Genomic DNA, 6,022 nt, shown 5'->3' with positions numbered 1-6,022 from the left:
ACCCATCAATCACCCCCTATCACCACCTGTCACGGTTACCCATCAGATTAGACCCTAATCTGCCCCTTGCGGGCACCCAATCACCCGCCCAAACCTCAGAACGTCCTCAGACCCCAGCCCTGATCACCTCGCTAGTGCATTGCTTGCATCTATTTCCCCCCTCTAATCACACCTTGAGACACCCATCAATCACCTCCTGTCACCCCCTAGCACACCTACCCATCAGATCAGGCCCTAATTTGCCCCGTGTGGGCTCCTGATCACTCGGCCAAACCCTCAGGTCCCCCTCAGACCCCCTTCCGATCACCTCCCCAGTGCATTGATTGCATCTATTTTCCCCTCTAACCGCCCCCTGAGACACCCATCAATCACCTCCTGTCACCCCCTAGCACTCCTATCCATCAGATCAGGCCCAAAACATCCTGTCATCTAAGAGGCCACCCTGCTTATGACCGGTTCCACAAAATTTGCCCCCTCATAGACCACCTGTCATCAAAATTTGCAGATGCTTATACCCCTGATCAGTCATTTTGAGAAATTTGGTTTCCAGACTACTCACAGTTTTGGGCCCGTAAAATGCCAGGGCAGTATAGGAACCCCACAAGTGACCCCATTTTAGAAAGAAGACACCCCAAGGTATTCTGTTAGGTGTATGATGAGTTCATAGAAGATTTTATTTTTTGTCACAAGTTAGCGGAAATTGATATGTATTGTTTTTTTTTTCACAAAGTGTCATTTTCCGCTAACTTGTGACAAAAAAAAAATCTTCTATGAACTCACCATACTCCTAACAGAATACCTTGGGGTGTCTTCTTTCTAAAATGGGGTCACTTGTGGGGTTCCTATACTGCCCTGGCATTTAAGGGGCCCTAAACCGTGAGCAGTAGTCTAGAATCCAAAGGCCTCAAAATGACCTGTGAATAGGACGTTAGGCCCCTTAGCGCACCTAGGTTGCAAAAAAGTGTCACACATGTGGTATCGCCGTACTCAGAAGAAGTAGTATATTGTGTTTTGGGGTGTATTTTTACACATACCCATGCTGGGTGGGAGAAATCTCTCTGTAAAAGGACAATTGTGTGTAAAAAAAAATCAAACAATTGTCATTTACAGAGATATTTCTCCCACCCAGCATGGGTATGTGTAAAAATACACCCCAAAACACATTATACTACTTCTCCTGAGTACGGCGGTACCACATGTGTGGCACTTTTTTGCACCCTAAGTGCGCTAAGAGGCCCAAAGTCCAATGAGTACCTTTAGGATTTCACAGGTCATTTTGCGACATTTGGTTTCAAGACTACTCCTCACGGTTTAGGGCCCCTAAAATGCCAGGGCAGTATAGGAACCCCACAAATGACCCCATTTTAGAAAGAAGACACCCCAAGGTATTCCGTTAGGAGTATGGTGAGTTCATAGAAGATTTTATTTTTTGTCACAAGTTAGCGGAAAATGACACTTTGTGAAAAAAAACAATTAAAATCAATTTCCGCTAACTTGTGACAAAAAAAAAAATCTTCTATGAACTCACCATCCTCCTAACGGAATACCTTGGGGTGTCTTCTTTCTAAAATGGGGTAATTTGTGGGGTTCCTATACTGTCCTGGCATTTTAGGGGCCCTAAACCGTGAGGAGTAGTCTTGAAACGAAATTTCTCAAAATGACCTGTGAAATCCTAAAGGTACTAATTGAACTTTGGGCCCCTTAGCGCAGTTAGGGTGCAAAAAAGTGCCACACATGTGGTATCGCCGTACTCAGGAGAAGTAGTATAATGTGTTTTGGGGTGTATTTTTCCACATACCCATGCTGAGTGGCAGAAATATCTCTATAAATAGACAATTGTGTGTAAAAAAAATAAAACAATTGTCATTTATGGAGATATTTCTCCCACCCAGCATGGGTATGTGTAAAAATACACCCCAAAACACATTATACTACTTCTCCTGAGTACGGCAATACCACATGTGTGGCACTTTTTTGCAGCCTAACTGCGCTAAGGGGCCAAAAGTCCAATGAGCATCTTTAGGCTTTACAGGGGTGCTTACAATTAGGCACCCCCCAAAATGCCAGGACAGTGAACACACCCCACAAATGACCCCATTTTGGAAAGTAGACACTTCAAGGTATTCAGAGAGGAGCATAGTGAGTCCGTGGCAGATTTCATTTTTTTTTGTTGCAAGTTAGAAGAAATGGAAACTTTTTTTTTTCTTTTTTTTGTCAGAAAGTGTCATTTTCCGCTAACTTGTGACAAAAAATAAAATCTTCTATGAACTCACCATGCCTCTCACTGAATACTTTGGGATGTCTTCTTTCCAAAATGGGGTCATTTGGGGGGTATTTGTACTATCCTGGAATTTTAGCCCCTCATGAAACCTGACAGGTGCGCAGAAAAGTCAGAGATGCTTGAAAATGGGAAAATTCACTTTTGGCACCATAGTTTGTAAACGCTATAACTTTTACCCAAACCAATAAATATACACTGAATGGGGTTTTTTTTTATCAAAAACATGTTTGTCCACATTTTTCGCGCTGCATGTATACAGAAATTTTACTTTATTTGAAAAATGTCAGCACAGAAAGTTAAAAAAATCATTTTTTTGCCAAAATTCATGTCTTTTTTGATGAATATAATAAAAAGTAAAAATCGCAGGAGCAATCAAATAGCATCAAAAGAAAGCTTTATTAGTGACAAGAAAAGGAGGTAAAATTCATTTAGGTGGTAGGTTGTATGACCGAGCAATAAACCGTGAAAGCTGCAGTGGTCTGAATGGAAAAAAAGTGCCTGGTCCTTAAGGGGTAGAAAGACTGTGGTCCTGAAGTGGTTAACACAACAAACTCTATAAAATGCTAGTCAGGGTTACACAGAAATCTTTATTAATCAAAGATTTTAATTAACTCTAATCACAGAAATGGACCAGTAAAATATCCAGTGTGATCGGTTTGACAGCAGAATGCCCGTTATCAAATGCACTTCAATAGATTTCTGAGTACATTGTTTACCAAACACTGCTGTAGTCAACATTTGTGTTATTGCTGTCTAACCTCATCTACTCTTTCCATAGCTATTGAATAAGCAGGTCAGAGGACCAACTGCTAACATTCTATCTGGTTTTGTACAGTTTTCTGTGCATAACCCCTTGTGTACAGACACGTGAGATTACACTCACCATGCCTGAACCATCCAGCAACATCCATCTACATGTGGTAGAGTGACACAACGGGGGAAAATTATACGACCACAGAGGAAGAGTCTAGGGAGTTCAAGAAGACAATAGAGACCATATTCCGTAGTTTCCTGTGTTTTAATACAAGGAGGCTCCACTGAAGCGGTTACCCAGATAATGTATAACTGACGGCTGGTATTGTACATAAACAAACAAAAACTCAAATTATTGTTTTCTTAGCTTTAATTGAAAATTATATTGCCATTCTTGTCATTGTGAAAAATACAAGCAGTCATAAAAAGACATATTTACATAAGTGACATCAGCACTTCAATGCAAACATATATATGATAGATTTAAACTAATGTACTATAAAATACCTTTTTAAACTTCTAAACACACTAAACAACACCATCAAGTTGATTTACAAAGCTGCCTTGGGAGATGAATACTTTGAAAAACACACAAAAATAAAAAATCACCACAGCCACATTTTTATTTTTTTACTGTCACCAGTGACCACAGTTCTGTGGTCCAACTGAAAATCTGTGGCTCCTGTTTTCTAGGTAAAGGAAGAGATCTGCAGGTAAGACATCCAGTAAATAAAGGGTAAAAGTGTAACTGCCACAGGCTAGGGAGATGTTTTGTTCTTCTAAGACCGTGGTCAGGGACTGAATAAAGGTTTGTCAAATAAAATACATTATTTTATCACTGCTACATGTGCCTACTCTTCATCACTACTGATTGGTACCTCTCCAATCCCTACTGACCTCTGCAGCTAGATCAGATGTTGCCTCTCTGAGCCAGTTTCTCCTTAGCTGCCAATTACCCAGAGGACATACTGTAAATTCAAGAGAGACATAGTATGACCACACAGTACAGAGTCGGATTGCCCTGCGATTGGGGGTGAACTGTGTAAACTTTGCAAGTGACCTGGTTACCTTATTTCAATGACAGAGATTTCTATTGCGGGATTTACTCTGCTTGAGTGTTGCATTGGACTTGCATAAAAATATAGCAGCATACCCAGAGGCATTTCAAGTGTTTTTTTGGACTGAATCTTTTTTTGATAGCGGGGAGACTGCAGCCCCACAGAGTAGGCAAATGCCAGGGGGATTTTTAGGATTAAGGTTATTTATTCATTGAGATTTTGTATGAATAATAATGTTATATTAAAGATTGATATATTTCCACATGCACCCAAGAGCCAACTCTCTTTTTTGTCCACTTACATACTGTAAATTCAAATCCCTAACTCTCTCTTACAAATCTCTCTCTAAGTTGTCCACTCCGCAACCTTCACTTTTCCCATCTGGTCACCTTTTTTCCTTCTTGCATCTTTTCCTGAGTTCCATGCTTTGTCTATCATGCTCCAAGCTTTCAAATGCACCCTTAAAAAGCTTCTCACTAGCAATATATCAAAGTCACCTTCAGAGACATTCACATCTACAACCAATTTCAAGATTTACTGCCTTCGCTCTTTGCCCCTTTGTCATCCTGCCTAGTTTTGCAATTCCACTCCCCTCAAGATTGTAGGCTCACGAAGGCAAGGTCCCCCCACTAGTGTTTCTCATCTGTGGTGCTTATTTATCGAATAAACATGTGCCTGTATTGCTGATCATTGCTATTATCATTCCATGCATGGAAAATGTTTCCTATAGGAATTCCTATATATTCTGCTTTTATTGCTGAATATTTTAATTTGTTTTTTTGTATTCTTTACAGCACCATGGGAGATAAGGGAGTGGATGCCATAAAGCCAATTATCCACCTGCTTTCTATACACAAGGTGATACTTTCCTGTAAATCATGTTTGTTCCTTCTCAGAAGCATATTTATTATTTTGGGTATTTTATATAATATAGAGAAACTGCAAGGAGCATGATCAAAGTATCTGGACTATATAGATGTTTAAAGTCAGTCACTACTTATAATTCAGCCAAAGAAATTTCACTGCAGAAGTACCTGAGAAGTCAGCCTGTTATTAAACTCAACAGCCTATTTGAATATTAATGTTACATAGGACTGACCTTAAAGGAAAATAAAACTTTTTGGAATACATTTGTTTTATGTATTATTCTTAATAAGGAATACCTTTTCTACAAACATATGATATTTTGGAATTTTAAAAACGCTTCAACTTGTAATATTTCATATTTTCTTAGTTATAAACAAATAAAAAAAAATTGATTTTAGAAATACATTTAGTTTATTAAAAAAAAATCACCTTACATTCTTTCCTTTAAAGGTTTGAAAAGCCCTTCGTGAAAAAGTATAATGCTGTCCACAAATAAATTAAATGCAAAATTCTGAAGACTTTTCACATTTAAACACAAAAAGCAATAAACATTACACATTGGGAATAACTGAAGTATTGCACACAAAAAGAGAAATATGCTCCACAAACTAACGTTCAGAGTGTCAAACAAATATAAAATCAGCTCACAAATCATTATTTTATAATGACAAAATCATTGTATCATTCAGGACACAGATAAATGTCCAAACATAAAAAAAATTCCTGCTGCAGCTAAACCAAAAATGCCCCTCAGTGCATACAAATGAAGTATGGTATATACATGGTATATCTAGTGGTATATATGATGATATATATAGTGTTAAGGTTCTTTAATTGATCACAGTAGTTAAAGATAACTTACATCCTTGAACCACATGAATCAATGGACTCTTAAAAAGTAACCAGTGATCTTATTCACATATACAGTAGCTTCCTCCTCTCCATGATCAGTTTCACTCACTCTTGCTTCATGAGGTGCAACAACCCTGATGAAGCACAGTGAAACTGGTTCAGTGAACTATATGTGAAAAAGAGCGCTGGCATGTATGTTTTCATCTCTACC

The sequence above is a fragment of the Hyperolius riggenbachi genome, chromosome 3, assembly GCF_040937935.1.
Source record: "Hyperolius riggenbachi isolate aHypRig1 chromosome 3, aHypRig1.pri, whole genome shotgun sequence".
Taxonomy (NCBI): Eukaryota; Metazoa; Chordata; class Amphibia; order Anura; family Hyperoliidae; genus Hyperolius; species Hyperolius riggenbachi.
This window is presented reverse-complemented; position numbering follows the sequence as displayed.